Genomic DNA, 16,759 nt, shown 5'->3' with positions numbered 1-16,759 from the left:
GATTTGTGAACAGTTTTGGGCTCCTTATCTGAGAAAAGATGTGCTGGAAGAAATTTAGGAGGTTCACAAGGATGATTCCAAGAATAAAAGGGCCATCATATGATGAACATTTAATGGCTCTAGGTCTGCACTCGCTGGAATTTAGAAGCATAAAGGGGGAAATCTCACTGAAACCTTTCGAATGTTGGTAGGCCTAGACAAAGTAGATGTGGAAAGGATGTTTCCCACTGTGGGGGATTCCAGGACAAAAGGTCCCAGCCTCAGGATCAAGGTGTGTCCACTTAAAAGAGAGATGCAGAGAAATTTCTTTAGGCAGAGGAGGGGCGTTCATTTAAAACAGAGATGTGGAGAAATTTCTATAGGCAGAGGATGGTGAATTTGTGGAATTTGTTACCCCAGGCAGCTGTGGAGGCTAGATCGTTATGTGTATTTAAGGCAGAGATTGATAACCTCTTTATTGGCTACGGCATCAAAGGTTATGGGGAGAAGGCCAGGGAGTGGGGCTAAGGAGGGAGGACCAGCCATGATTGAATGGCGGAGCAGAGTTGAATGGCCTAATTCTGCTCCTCTGTCATATGATCTTATTTCCATAGATACTGCTTGATCTGCTGACTTCCAGCAGCATTTTGTGATTTCCAGCATCTGCAGGATTACTTGCATTTACCTTTCTGCAAGAGCTAATCTTATCCTTGCTCATAACCACCTCAAAACAACGTTTTAATGTATTGAATACAACATTAATTCTCTGAAATGGTGCCAGCGAACAACACCAGCAATGGAGACATCCTCAGACAGTTCACAAAATTTTTTTTAAAACACCTTCTTTCAAATATGATTCAGCTACTACACAGCGTGCAAATGGAACCTGCAATTTACATTTTGATGGTCTGTTTTCGTGCTGATTGAGCGCTCTGGCACTTTGCCGAGGGAGTTTGGTGATTTCCTGGGGGTGGGGCACGAGCCCATTTCTCACCAATCTCAGTGGCATTCAAGACTGAAATCAACCAAGACGCTAGTGGAAGGCAAGCAGCTGTCCAATGCCACCTGCCTACATTTCACTGGTCTCTATCTCTTGTTCTCCGCTGCGAGAAGAAGGTGTCTGCTTTTGACCAGTCTCTCCCAGTTCCTCACTGCTGCTGGTGGATGGTGCCAGAGTTTTCGACAAGGTTTAATCGACACAGTTTTTTTTTATTCCTGCTTTGTGCAATTTTGACCGGGGCCGATCGGCTCTGCAGTCAACGTGCAACAGTGAACTGAACTGAACTAAACTGAACATTCCTGGACTGTTTCAATGACTCTGGATTGATGTTTTATATTGTGTCTTTTTAGCTTTTTTTTGCTGCTTGTGCAATGTATTCTTTTTTTTGCATGTTGGGTGTTTCACGTTTTCTTTGAATGGATTCCATAGGGTTTTAAAAACGCAAACACGAAGAATTCTGCAGATGCTGGAAATTCAAGCAACACACATCAAAGTTGCTGGTGAGCGCAGCAGGTCAGGCAGCATCTCTAGGACGAGGTACAGTTGATGTTTCAGGCTGAGACCCTCCGTCAGGACTAACTGAAGAAAGAGCTAGAAAGAGATTTGAAAGTGGGAGGGGGAGGGGGAGGGGGAGGGGGAGATCCAAAATGATAGGAGAAGACAGGAGGGGGAGGGATGGAGCCAAGAGCTGGACAGGTGATTGGCAAAAGGGGTATGAGAGGATCATGGGACAGGAAGCCCAGGGAGAAGGAAAAGGTGGGGGGGGGGGTAGCCCAGAGGATGGGCAAGGAGTATAGTCAGAGGGAGAAAAAGGAGAGTGAGAGAAAGAATGTGTGTATATAAATAACGGTTGGGGTGCGAGGGGGAGGTGGGACATTAGCGGAAGTTAGAGAAGTCAATGTTCTGGCCATCAGGTTGGAGGCTACCCAGACGGAATATAAGGTGTTGTTCCTCCAACCTGTGTGTGGCTTCATCTTTACAGTAGAGAAGGCCGTGGATAGACATGTCAGAATGGGAATGGGATGTGGAATTAAAATGTGTGGCCACTGGGAGATCCTGCTTTCTCTGGCGGACAGAGAATAGGTGTTCAGCAAAACGATCTCCCAGTCTCCCAGGAAAGATGGGGGAAGATCTTATCTACTGATGTCTACCATAAGCCTACTGACTCTCACAGCTATCTGGACTATTCCTCTTCTCACCCTGTCTCTTGCAAAAATACCATCCCCTTCTCGCAATTCCTCTGTCTCCACCGCATCTGCTCTCAGGATGAGGCTTTTCATTCCAGGATGAGGGAGATGTCCTCCTTTTTTAAAGAAAGGGGCTTCCCTTCCTCCACCATCAACTCTGCTCTCAAAAGCATCTGCCCCATTTCACACACATCTGCTCTCACTCCATCCTCCCGCCACCCCACTAAGAATAGGGTTCCTCTGGTCCTCACCTTCCACCCCACCAGCCTCCAGGTTCAACATATTATTCTCCGTAACTTCCGCCACCTCCAACGGGATCTCACCACTAAGCACATTTTCACCCCCTCCACTCTGCTTTCCGCAAGGATCGCTCCCTACGTGACTCCCTTGTCCATTCTTCCCCCCCATCCCTCCCCACTGATCTCCCTCCTGACACTTATCCTTGTAAGCGGAACAAGTGCTACACATGCCCTTACACTCCTTCCCTTACCTCCGTTCAGGGCCCCAGACAGTCCTTCCAGGTGAGGCGACACTTCACCTGTGAGTCGGCTGGGGTGATATACTGCATCTGGTGCTCCCGATGTGGCCTTCTATATATTGGCGAGACCCGACGCAGACTGGGAGATCATTTTGCTGAACACCTACGCTCTGTCCGCCAGAGAAAGCAGGATCTCCCAGTGGGCACACATTTTAATTCCATGTCCCATTCCCATTCTGATATGTCTATCCACAGCCTTCTCTACTGTAAAGATGAAGCCACACTCAGGTTGGAGGAACAACACCTTATATTCCGTCTGGGTAGCCTCCAACCTGATGGCATGAACATTGACTTCTCTAACTTCTGCTAATGCCCCACCTCCCCCTCACACCCCATCCGTTATTTATATACACACATTCTTTCTCTCACTCTCCTTTTTCTCCCTCTGTCCCTCTGACTATACCCCTTGACCATCCTCTGGGCTTTCGCCCCCTCCCCCCTTTCCTTCTCCCTGGGCCTCCTGTCCCATGATCCTCTCATACCCCTTTTGCCAATCACCTGTCCAGCTCTTGGCTCCATCCCTCCCCCTCCTGTCTTCTCCTATCATTTTGGATCTCCCCTCCCCCTCCCACCTTCAAATCTCTTACTAGCTCTTCCTTCAGTTAGTCCTGACGAAGGGTCTCGGCCTGAAACGTCGACTGTACCTCTTCCTAGAGATGCTGCCTGGCCTGCCGTGCTCACCAGCAACTTTGATGTGTGTTGCTCCATAGGGTTTTGTTGTTTCGAGGCTGTGGGAAGATGACTCTCAGGGTTGTACACTACACAGATACTTTGAGAATAAATGTACTTTTAATCATTTTAAATATGTTGCATTCATATTAAGAGTGACAACATGCTGAAATTTTCTGTGTCAGCTATTGTATAGAAACAGCCTTCAGAGATAATGTTAAGCAATTCTAAACAACACACAAAATACTGGAGGAACTCAGTAAGTCAGGCAGCATCCATAGAGGGGGATAAACAGTTGATTTTTTTTTGGACTGAGACCTTTACTGGGACAATAATTCCATACCAGCACCTATGCAAGAAGCTATTTTCATGCTGTATTTGACATACATCCAAAATAAAATTCTGTTAACTGCAATCATTGGCACTTGCTAGAGTATATAGACAATGGCTGAGGCTTAACCAATCCTAACTACACTTTCACAATGAAAGTCTGAACACTAAATTAAATACAAACAAATGACGATGATATTATAAAGAATAGAGAAACCATACTTTATACTTCATTGTCGCCAAAGAATTGATACTAGAACGTACAATCATCACAGCAATATTTGATTCTGTGCCTCCCACTCTCTGGATTATAAATGTTAAATATTAAAAATATTAAAAATTAGTAAATATTAAAAATTTAAATTATAATTCATAAATTGAAAATAGAAAAATGGAAAATAAGGTAGTGTAAAAAAACAGACAGCTCCGGATATTTGGAGGGTACAGTCCAGATCCAGGTCAGGATCTGTTCAGCAGTCTTATTACAGTTGGAAAGAAGCTGTTACCAAATCTGGCTGTACAAGTCTTCAGGCTCCTGAACCTTTTCCCGGAGGGAAGAGGGATGAAAAGTCTGTTGGCTGGGTGGGTCATGTCCTTGGTTATCCTGGCAGCACTGCTCCGACAGCATGCGGTGTAAAGTGAGTCCACGCACGGAAGATTGGTTTGTGTGATGTGCTGCGCCATGTTCACAATCTTCTGCAGCTTCTTTCGGTCTTGGACAAGACAACTTCCATGCCAGGTTGTGATGCACCCTAGAAGAATGCTTTCTATGGTGCATCTATAAAAATTAGTGAGGGCTTTAGGGGACAGGCCAATTTTCTTTAGTTTTCTCAGGAAGTAAAGGCACTGGTGGGTCTTCTTGGCATTGAACTCTGCTTGATTGGACCAAGTCAGGTCATTTGCGATATTGACCCCGAGGAACTTAAAGCTTTTGACCTGTTCCACTTGCGCTCCGCCGATGTAAATTGGGTTGTGAGGTCCACTACTCCTACTGAAGTCAACAACCAATTCCTTCGTCTTGCTGACGTTGAGGAATTGGTTATTGTCTTCACACCACGCCACCAGATTCTTAATTTCCTCTCTGTACTCAAACTCATCATTACCCGAGATACGGCCTACAATTGATGTGTCATCAGCAAACTTATATATTGAGTTCGATGGAAACTTGGCTACACAACCATGGGTGTACACAGCATGGGGTTGAGTACACAGCCTTGTGGGGCACCGGTGCTCAGAGTGATTGTTACCCTGTAACTATTAATCAATTAGTATGATGTCAATGTCATCATGAGATAGAAGGAAGATCGGAAGACTATCTGAAAGGTTTGAAGATTTTTTTTTAAAATCTCTATTAAAGAATCTGGTAACACTGACATTGTCATACACACATCTTAAACTTGAAAGGCAAAATTTAGATACAGCGTACTCACCTAATAGCAATAACTCTGTGGTTGCCCTTTTCAATCTGCAAATCCCAATTATCTGGGGAATGTTACCTTCACTCGGGAATATTGTATACTTGCTAGAATGGAGTCATTGCCAGGAAACTGATGCCTACAAAAGAAAAGATTTTCTTTTTTAAAAGAAGTAGCTCTTTAACTTTTATATAAAAAATATCATTGCATGGCTCATTACTGTGAACTGCCAAAATTGTAAACATACTGTTCTCAATGAGGTCCATTTTATTAAGCAATTGAAGTTCATTTAATGAAAAGTGATATGTGGAGAATTTGTAAAAATATTTCCCATGTGTAAAGACTCATGCAAAACAGGAGGCTACAATGAAAGTTGTTTGGTAGACTCATACAGAAGTTGAAATATCACAAAATCATTGGCCAAACAGAATTTGCATGGATGTATCTCTCACTTCCTAATGCCAGTACTACAAATGAATGTATATCAAAATGCAGCAAGCAAACAGTATTAATAAAAAGTGCCTACAACCTGACATACTTAATTCAAAATAATTTATTGCACTCATTAAATTCCATTGTGATCGGTTTACTTCAAGTGCTTTGATCAAATGGAATTTTTCTAACAAAGCTGCCACACATTACAATAAATGTGACGAAGAGCCTTCTGTAAGTGTTAGCAATTCAAGAAGCTAAGAGTTCAAGTTCCAGAGGAGTCTCTGGAGAACAAAACTGGCAGCCATGATCATTTAATAGTGAAAGCAATAAAGGGCAAATAAATCATTTATAAACATGATCAGTGAGTGAAAACAATTACTTAAAATAAATGGGAGAAGAAAATCAGTGAAATATTTGCAACATGTCCCCAACTTCACCTTAGTAGATTGCACAACATACCAAACGCAATCATAAATTGTATCTAAATTCCTATGAATCTGGAGCAGAATGAATGTTTCAGATTTTGCAAATTAATTGTAACAGACTTTTTTGCCCAAAAGGCCTACAGCAATACAGGTTTCCCCCGCCATCCAAAGGTAGAGCGTTCCTATGAAACGGTTCGCAAGCTGGAATGTCGTAAAGCAAAGAAGCAATTACCATTTATTTATATGGGAAAATTTTGTGAGCGCTCGCAGACCCAAAAATAACCTACCAAATCATGCCAAATAACACATAAAAACTAAAATAACAGTAACATATAGTAAAAGCAGGAATGATATGAAGTAGATTGCATCGCCTCTGATCTGGGCCGACAATTACGTACTAGGCGGCACCTAATTAATTAGCATGTTTATTTCGGCTTTTTTCTTAAAGATGTGCTGTGTGCCTTCCGGCTACCGCTGCATTCTCTGCGAATCGGTACAGTATCTGTCCGGGGCCCGGGGGTTGGGGTGGTGGGACAGAGGGGTGTCATCTCATCGTCGATCAGGATGGGCAGCTCATCCTCTCCTATGACTGCCCACCTCGATGCCGAAGGTCGAGGTTCGTCCTCTGCTGTAGCTGATGTGGAAGGCTTGCTTGACTGCTGAGCCTCGCGCATTTTTCTATCATACAGTTCTTTATAAGGACTCAAACCATCCTGCAAATATCCCCTAAACCTACGTACCCTTTCAAAATTAAAGTCGTACTTTATCATTGCAGCAAAAATCTCACGCAGTTGCTTCACTTTCGCTACTGCATTCGGTTTCGATTGTTATCCTTTCCTCTTCCAATTGCATCAGCTCTTCATCTATCAGTTCTTGGTCATGAGATGCCAAAACATCATCTTCATCAGCTTCCACAAGCCAAACTCACTTTGTCCTTGCTTCGTTCACCACGATTGAAACGCTTAATTATGTTTAGTTTTACGCTAAATGTAACACCCTTACGAGCTCTTTCAGGCTTTTCCGACACCTTAGAACTCATCTTGCTAACAGCTGCTCACAGGCACGTGTTAAAGCAATGCCATTCCGAATCCGGGGGAGAGCGGCTGCTCGGGGCGCACGCTGCCTTTCTTCGTAATAGTGAAAACACCTTCTGAAAGCGAACACAGGGTACTAATGTAGGTCTTTCGTAACAGTGAGGTTTCGTAAAGCGAATGTTCGAAAAGCGGGGGACATCTGTATGTTAAACAAAACAAACTATACTTCCAGACCCTCTCTTCAAATTTTTTGCTTCTTTCAATCACTAGAGCCAATATGAAAGTGTCCCCAATGTCACATCATGGCACTTTATAGAAGTGCAACAATATAGCCTCTACAATTACTGAGGATTAATTATCTATTCTCTACTTCTCTAGCTTCTAGCTGAAAATCACCAATAAGCTAGTGCATATTGTTAAAAAATATTCTATATATACTGTATTTTGAATTACTTATCTCAACAGGATTGGGATAGGAAGGTGAAGAGATGTTTTAGCTATTCACAAAGTACTAGCTTGCATTTGGTTTCATACACTGAAGTTCGTGAAAGATACACTGGCCTTGGAAGGAGTATTGTGCAGATTCACCAGAATGATCCCAAGACTTATACATTTAATGAGATAACAAATAGCATAAACTTGATTTATACTTCGAGCTTAAGAGATCAAAAGACAGTCAAGACGTTACCCCAAATTTAATGGGGGAAATACAAAAACATTTTCCTCCAACTGCAAGAATTCTGAACAAGAGGGATCAGAAATTAGAACAAACATTGTACAGCAAAACCTGCTTATAGTTGGTATCAAGCAAAATTTGATCTTCTTTCATTCTCCATAAGACATAGGAGCAGAATTATGCCATTTGGCCCACGAAATCTGCTCTACCACTCCATCATTTCATTTATTCGCCCTCTCAACCCTATTCTTCTGCCTTCTTCCCGTAACTTTTGACCCCTTACTAATCAAGAACTTAACCTCCCTTTTAAATATATCCAACAACTTGGCTTCCATAGCCACCTGTGGCACTGAATTCCACAGATTCACCACCCTCCAGCTAAAGAAATTCCTCATCTCTGTTCTAAGTGGACTTCTCTCAATTCTGATGCTGTGCCCCACTACAGGAAACAACCTATGTTCACTCTATCTAAGCCTTTCACTACACAATAGGTTTCAATTAGAATCCCTCCCCTTCTATGCCCATTCTTCTAAACCCCAGAGAGTACAGGCGCAAAGCTATCAAACGCTCTTCGTATGTTAACCCTTTTATTCCTGGGATCATTCGCCTGAACCTCCTCTGGACCCTCTTCAATGCTAGCACATCCTTTCAAAGATCAAGGGCCTAAAACAGCTCACAATAATCTAAGTGTGGCTTTGATCAATGCTTTACAGTCAAAGATCAGTTATAACTCCCAAGTGAATGGCCCACTTTCATTCCTATGTATCACAGCAAACAATCAGGTATACAAGACTAACTGAGATTCAGGGATAAGTGCTTCATGTAGTCACTGGTGAGTCAAGAATCCAAATGCTTAAATTTCTTTTACATCCCCAGCAGTGACTACTTAAAACACTTAGCCCTGAACCTCAATTAGCCTTGTTCTGGTCTCCAAGGTCTTGCACTGTGCATATTCAGGCCATATTCATTGTTCTGCTAGGGCAAAACCCACTATTATTATCACTTTATATAATGGAGCTGTTCATTGATGTGTTATACCACAAAAGCATCAATTCTAACCATATTTAATGAGCCATAAAATAGAACACTACTCCAACCATAAGTCAATAACAAATGCTATGCACAGAATAACATATTTCAACATATTTGCCACATTGAAGGCATTGGTTCCAGAGGATGTTCATTCCAAGAACTCTGCTCTATGGACTGTTCCATTTGGACAGTCCTTAGAACACAGACTATGGACTGTTAGACTATCTTTAGCCCAGGCAAAGTATGTTGGCCCTTCAGTGCAAGGAATAATCCACAAGTGAATGATGGACACACTGAACCTTGATCCAGCCACAAAGCGTCTGTGAGAACAGACCACATTCTAGAGTCCTGTCATTATAGGGTTAGTAACACTGACATATCCTAGGGAACCCATTACAGTGAAACTCCAATAATCTGATACTCAGGAGTATGATAGTCTAGACTTGCAGAGTTTTCACTATATTGGATGGTACACTTTATTTCCAAAACATTTTAAATCATTTTAACAGGTTACAGTTTTACAGTACTTTTGTAAGCGCCCTAATGAGTCAAAATGGATTAATGGGATCTTGCCCACAAGTCAGTCAGGAGGATGCGTGATAAACTACCAGATGCAAAACTATTAGGGAATTACAAATAATTGGACAGAGGATTTCTGGAATTTGTTGTTTGACTAGAAATTACTTGGTACAGTGAATCAAGAAAATGTCATGACAACTATACTTACTCTCTATACTATGAATAAACTATTTTCAAAAGAATTGGAAATTAGTTCAATGCATATTATGATGAACACCATATTATTTACTGCTCAATTCATACACAAAGAAATTCAATCAATTTTGTTAAACTAAAACAATCTGATTTCATTGTTTATGTTAGTAGATTATAAAGTTACTAGAAATTCTAGAAAAGATCCCATCACTGGATCAAAATCAACCAAGGATGCACAATACAAATAATACAGACAAAATATTTACAGTTAAGGTTCACTATTTAGCTGCCCATCTCCAAAAAATTTCCATCACATTTTCCTTTATTCAGGTTTCTTGGTCTCTAATTTGATGTCCAGCTTTTGACTTTAGTACAATTCTTAACAATTCACTTTCCTGTTTGTCAGCATTTGCCACCGGCAATAATAAGAGAATTTTTCAAAAAAAAAAGTTTTCTGTTAATTCAAATGAATATTAATCGTGACCCTTGCTCAACTTTACTCAGTAATTCACTTCCATGGATATTACTGCCTACAAGGATATCAATACCACAGGTTTTTATTAATTGTACAGCATAGAGCATGCATCATGAACGGCAATGATGCTTCACTCCCAGACAAGCTTAATACCTTTGAAAGAGAGAATAGAACTACAGCTGTGAGGATCCCTGCAGCACCTGGTGACCCGGTGATCTCTCTTGGTGGCCGATGTCAGGTTGTTTTTTTTTTCTAGAGGATCTACCCTCGCAAGGCGACAGGCTCCGCTGGTGTACCGGAAAGGCTCTGAAAACCTGTGCCAGCCAACTGACGGGAGTATTGAAAGACATTTTCAATCTCACTGTTAGTTGGAAGTCTCCACCTGCTTCAAAAGGACAACAATTATATCAGTGCCCAAGAGGAGCAGGGTGAGCTGCCTTAATGACCATCACCAGTAGCACTCACATCTACAGTGATAAGTGCTTTGAGAGGTTGGTTATGGCTAGGATCAACTCCTGCCTCAACAAGGACTTGGATCCACTGCAATTTCCCTAACACCACAATAGGTCTATGATGGGCACGATCTCATTGGCTCTCCACGTGGCCTTGGATCACCTTGGCAATACAAATACCTTTGTCAGGATGCTATTTATTGACTATAGCTTAGCATTAAACACCAATACTCCTACGGTTCTAATCAAGAAGCTCCAGAACCTGAACCCAGAGGCACACTCTCAACAATTCAGGAAGAACTTCTTCCAGTCATCTGATTTCAGAATAGACATTGAACCCAAGAACACTTACTTACTACATTTTTTATTTCTTTTTTTTTTGCACTATTTAATTTAACTATTATTAATATAAATTTAGTGTAATTTAGTTTTTCTTCTCTATTATGCATTGCATTGATAATAAACCTAATTCTGATTTATACAATATTTTGTTGAGACTTGAACAGGTGACTGGTCACATGACATTTCAAGTGATGAAAATGCTGCAGACAGAACGCATTCAGCGCCTGACCCAAATCTAACTTGCTGAGTCATAAGAGATGAATAGGTTTCAAAATTAACTTAGAAGGAAACAAGATTGTTAAGGGATGGGAAGTGAATGGGTAAGGTAATGCAACATTGAAAAAGATAAATTATAGATGGGAAGAAATACTTCACAATGAATGATCAATGGACTTACAAATACAGCAAATATCTGTACAAAAAAAACTCAATAGCAGGTGAATGATGCAATGAAGAATAAAAGAAATCTTTTGAGATGGATAAATTATTAGATGTCAAATTCTGTTCTTCATCCATATGTGTAACAAAAATGTGAGAGATGCAAAGTACCTGAAATCTGTTAAACTAACTCAGTGTTTTAAAGACCATAATATCATAGTTTAAGAATTAGGAGTAGGCCACTTAGAACGGAGTTGAGGAAAAACTTTTTCAGCCAGAGAGTGGTGGATATATGGAATGCTTTGCCCCAGAAGGCTGTGGATGCAAAGCCTCTGGATGCTTTCAAAGAGGAGATGGATAGAACTCTTAAAGATAGTGGAATCAAAGGTTATGGGGATAAGGCAGGAACTGGATACTGATAGTGGATGATCAGCCATGATCACAGTGAATGGCAGTGCTGGATTGAAGGGCCGAATGGCCTACTCCTACACCTATTGTCTATTTCTCTGTGTCCTATAGACCACAGTATGCTTGCTGCTATCTGATGCAATGATTTCAGTGATTCAGTGATTAACAGATTTCAGGTAGTCTGAATTTCAAACATTTTCATTTCACATTTTCATTCCAACAGTTTTCTCATCTACTAAATCTGCAGCCTCAACATACAGCTGCTCCTCCAGACTTTTCTTCCCTCACTATTACCACCTTCAAGTTTGTCATTTAATGTCCTTTACTTCTATCATTTCCCTTGATTTTATTCTTATCTAATTCTTAAAATTATTCAGGTCAAAATTATTTAGAATTAGAAAAGAATAAAATCGAGGAAAATGGAAGTCAAATTTTAAGAGGTTTTGAAGACAGCTCAGGTGCAAGCAAAGTATTGAGGTGTGAGCACAAATGAAAGAATCTAAATAATGTGGCAGCTGTTGTAAAGAAATAATTAACATTCTGAAATAAGAAAATATGTTTTTTATTTTTCTCTGCTTTTTAATCAATTTCGATGTGAGGAAAGAAACCTTGCATTTGATATCAAACAAGAGAAAATCAGCAGATACCGGAAATCCAAGCAACACACACAAATTTCTGGAGGAACTCAGCAGAATCAAGAAGAACTCCCTTGCCCATTCGTCTCTCCCCACTGATTTCCCTTCTGCCATTTATCCCTGCAAGCAGAACCAGTGCTACACCTGCCCCTACACCTCCTCACTCACTCCCATTCAGGGCCCCAAACAATCCTTCCAGGCAAGGCAGCACTGCACCTGCGAGTAGGTTGGGGTCATCTACTGTAGATGGTGCTCCTGGTGTGGCCTCCTGTGCATCAGTGAGACCCAACGTAGATTGGGAGACCACTACGCTGAGCTCCGTCCGCCAGAAAAAACAGGATCTCCCAGTGGCTAGCCATTTTAACTCCACTTCCCATTCCAACATGTCAGTTCATGGCCTGTTGTAATGAGGCCACACTCAGGTTGGAGGAGCAACACCTTATATTCCATCTGGGTAACCTCCAAACTGATGGCATGAACATCAATCTCTCAAACTGCCGTCAATGCCCGCTCCCTCCCCCCCGGCCTTCACCATTCCCCATTTCCATCTCTCACCTCCTCTCCTTACCTGCCCATCACCTCCCTCTGGTGCTCTTCCCCCTTTTCTTTCTTCCATGGCCTTCTGTCCTCTCTTATTAGACTCCCCTTCTTGAGCCCTGTATCTCTTTCACCAATAAATTTCCCAGCTCTTTGCTTCACTCCTCTCCCCACCCTCCTGGTTTCACCTATCACTTGCACTTCTTCCTCTTCTCCTCTCACCCAACTGTAATTCACCTCTTTTTCTCCAGTCCTGACGAAGGCTCTCAACCCCAAACGTCAACTATACTCTTTTCCATAGATGCTGCCTTGCCTGCTGTGTGTTGCTGCCATCTAATACACTGTCTATTTGCACTTAAAACTACATTACACAGCTTTTAAAAACACAACAATCAGAACGTTTACACAAGTATCTCAGGAATGGTGTCTTACTATAATAATCCGGTAGAACTCACTTTTGTTTCATGATAAAGGTAATTAATTAAAAATGTAAGCACTCACTTATATTGGAGTTCTTCAGCAGAAGGTACAAGCAGAACCATTTTGTTAGAAGACAGCAGCAAAATAACATTTTCTAGTCTGGTTTCCATAGACAGCAAAAACAAGATCAACTCCCTACAGTAAACAAATCTCTTGTTCAACAACTGAAGTTGCTTTTCATTCTGCCTGGGCAAGTCACTTCAGGTTTATACTTGTTATATGGTTGGGCAAGTTCATCCACAGGTGACAAGGGATGCCATCGTGTTTTCCCCTAACAGCAGTAAGTACATTAATAATGTAATAAACAAGAACTAGTAAATGGTACTTTGATTCAAAACTTGTCAAAGTCTTTTGTTTTAAGCTGACCTATATTCTATTCTGGCATTTTTCACATTGGATATCATTAATGACAAAGCCTATTCTGAAGTCTCCTATGTAATTACAGTTACGATCAAGAATATAATCTTCAATACTCTGTACAAGTGGAACTGATGTGTAGATTTGGTTTTAAAAATACAATATTAAGGCCCTCAGTCGAATTTATATCAAGTACTGACACTTCGCAAGAATACTTCAACTATTTTAAAAGTTTACCAAAAAGCTCCATAATATAAAGAGCATGTTATACCACAGAACCACTTGATTTACAAAACAAATGCTCTCCTGGAGATAATTTAAGTGTAATTTTGTAAATCCAAAAGGTTGGGCAAATGCATCATGGATATTTACCGTCAGTGGATCCTTGTGGTAATGAGTTGGCGGTTAATCAACAGATGCGCAGATTTAAAAGCGTGTGCCTAAAATAGTCAAAGAACTATCATGAAAGCTTGAAAATCTTAGAATGCCTGTACTAAGCAAGGTGAAAAGGAACTCACTCCCCTCCAGAACCACAATAAGACACAGATTTGTATTTTATTTTCAAACTAGAATTATTTTGAAGTTAATCCTTTTATGTTGTTGATGAGTGTAGTTACTGAAACTAGCTAACCAGTTTCAATAGCATAAAGGAAACAATCAGATAAACTTGGTTCTTGCACTCCAAGAATAGCTTATGCTCACTAATCACACTGAGTACGTCAGTGATCATAAACTGGACTATGATTCTAATTTTCAAGAACCTAGACTGATATGACCCAAATATTTCACTTCCATTTACCGTGGCTTTACAGTGAAATATTCTTAAGCAATTTCAACCAAGTCTGGAGGTAGCCCTAAACTTCCCTTGTAAATGACCCAGATTCAGAAAAGATGTACATAAAGAAAACTATACAATGGAAGAAGGAAAAACAAGCAGTGAAAAGGAAATTGTTGAAGGCAAGAGGAAACCACCACAAAAAGGTTGATTATAGAGTACCATTCACAGGAGCTCATGTTTTCTCCCCCTCTAACAAGAACAGTAGTACAAGTAATTAGAGGAATAAAGGTCTAACATATTCAATCTTTCCTTCACACTCAGGTTCTCTAATTCTGGCAACATCCGTGTAAATTTTCTCTGTACTCTTTCAATCTTATTTACATCTTTCCTGTACGTAGGTGACAAAAACTGGATACAATACTCCAAATTAGGCCTCACCAAAATCTTATACAACTTCAACATAACATCCCACCTCTTCAAGTCAATACTTTGATTTATGAAGGAAAATATGCCAAAAGCTTTATGACCCCATTTACCTGTGCCGCAACTTTCAAAGAATTAGGGACCTCTATTCCCAGAACCTTTTCTTCTGTCATACTCCTCAGTGCAATAATGTTCAACTGTATAAGACCTACAAGGATGATGCCTGGATTGAAGGGTGTACCTTATGAGAATAGGTTGAATGAACTTGGCCTTTTCTCTTTGGAGCGATGGAGGATGAGAGGCGACCTGATAGAGGTGGTTAAGATGAGGAGCACTGATCATGCAGATAACCAGAGGCTTTTTCCCCAGGGCTGAAATGGTTAACACAAAGGGGCATAGTTTTAAGATGCTTGGAAATAGGTATCAAGGGGATGTCAGGGTTAAGTTTTTCCACACAGAGTGGTGGGTGCTTAGAATGCACAGCCGGTGGCAGTGGTGGAAGTGGATACAATAGGGTCTTTTAAGAGACCCTTAGATAGGTACATGGAGCTTAGACAAATAGAAGACTATCCATTAGGGAAATTCTAGGCAGTTTCTAGAGTAGGTTACATGATCAGCACAACATTGTGGGCCATAGGGCCTGTGATGTGCTGTAGATTTCTATATTCTATATTCATATGTTCAAAGAAGATGCTAAAAGCTTTTTTTTAAGTATATAAAGGGTAAAAGAGAATTGAGGGTAGATTTAGGACCAATAGAAAATGACGCTGGAGATATTGTAATGAAAGATGCAGAGATGGCAGAGGAACTGAATGCGTATTTTACATCAGTCTTCACAGTGGAAGACATCTGCAGTATACCGGACATTCAAGAGTGTCAAGGAAGTGAAGGATGTGCAGTGAAAATTATGACTGAAAAGGTGCTCAGGCTGCTTAATGGTCTGAGGGTGGATAAATCTCCTGGACCTGATGAAATGCACCCCCGGGTTCTACAGGAAGTAGCTGGAGAGATTGCGGAGGCATTAATAATGATCTTTCAAAAATCGATAGATTCTGGCATTGTACTGGATGATTGGAAAATTGCAAATGTTACTCCACTATTCAAGAAAGGTGGGAGGCAGCAAAAAGGAAACTATAGATCTGTTAGCCTGACATCAGTAGTTGGGGAGTTGTTGGAATCGATTGTTAGGGATGAGATTATGGAGTACCTGGCAGCACATGACAAGATAGGCCAAAGCCAGCATGGTTTTCCAAAAGGAAAATCCTGCCCGACAAACCTACTGCAATTTTTTGAGGAAATTACAAGAAGGGTAGACAAAGCAGATGCAGTAGATATGGTCTACTTGGATTTTCAGAAGGCCTTTGACAAAGTGCTGCACATGAGGCTGCTTAGCAAGATAAGAGCCCATGGAATTACAGGGAAGTTACTAGCATCAATGGAGCAATGGCAGATTGGCAGCAAACAGAGAGTGGGAATAAAGGGATCCTATTCTGGCTGGCTGCTGGTTACCAATGGAGTTCCACAGGGGTCAGTGTTGGGAGCGCTGCTCTTTTTACGATGCATGTCAATGATTTGGACTATGGGATTAATGGATTTGTGGCTAAATTTGCAATGATACAAAGATAGGTGGAGGAATGGGTAGAGGAAAAGAGCCTGTAGAGAGTCTTAGATAGTTCAGGGGAATGGGCAAATAAGTGGCAAATGAAGTACAATGTTGGAAAGTGTATGGTAAAGCACTTTGGTGGAAGAAATAAACAGGCAGACTATTATTTAGATGGGGAGAGAATTCAAAATGCAGAGATGCAAAGGGATTTGGGAGTCCTTGTGCAGGATACCCTGAAGGTCAACCTCCAGGCTCAGTCAGCGATGAAGGCGGTGAATGCAATGTTGGTATAAATTTCTAGATATATAGAATATAAGAGCAGGGATATGATATTGAGGCTCTATAAGGCACTCATGAGACTACACCTGGAGTATTGTGTGCAGTGTTGGGCTCCTTATTTTAGAAAGGATGTACAGACATTGGAGAGGGTTCAGAGAAGATTCACGAGAATGATTCC

General features: G+C 41.1%; 1 protein-coding gene across 7 annotated transcripts in view; it reads right to left on the bottom strand.

Moving 5' to 3' along the window:
• Nucleotides 1-16,759, bottom strand: part of spopla (speckle type BTB/POZ protein like a) — a 184,669-nt gene that overhangs the window by 62,020 nt on the left and 105,890 nt on the right. For 6 of the 7 annotated variants that reach the window (XM_072258597.1, XM_072258604.1, XM_072258600.1 and 3 more), the window contains one exon: nucleotides 5,134-5,257. The exons of the other annotated variant lie outside the window; for it this stretch is intronic. The gene's annotated coding sequence lies outside the window, so the exon portion shown is untranslated. The remainder of the gene's footprint in view (nucleotides 1-5,133; nucleotides 5,258-16,759) is intronic. 7 annotated transcript variants of the gene reach the window in all.

This window comes from Mobula birostris, chromosome 5, assembly GCF_030028105.1.
Source record: "Mobula birostris isolate sMobBir1 chromosome 5, sMobBir1.hap1, whole genome shotgun sequence".
NCBI classification, from domain to species: Eukaryota; Metazoa; Chordata; class Chondrichthyes; order Myliobatiformes; family Myliobatidae; genus Mobula; species Mobula birostris.
Note: the sequence above shows the minus strand (reverse complement) of the source record. Positions and strands in the feature narration are given on the sequence as shown.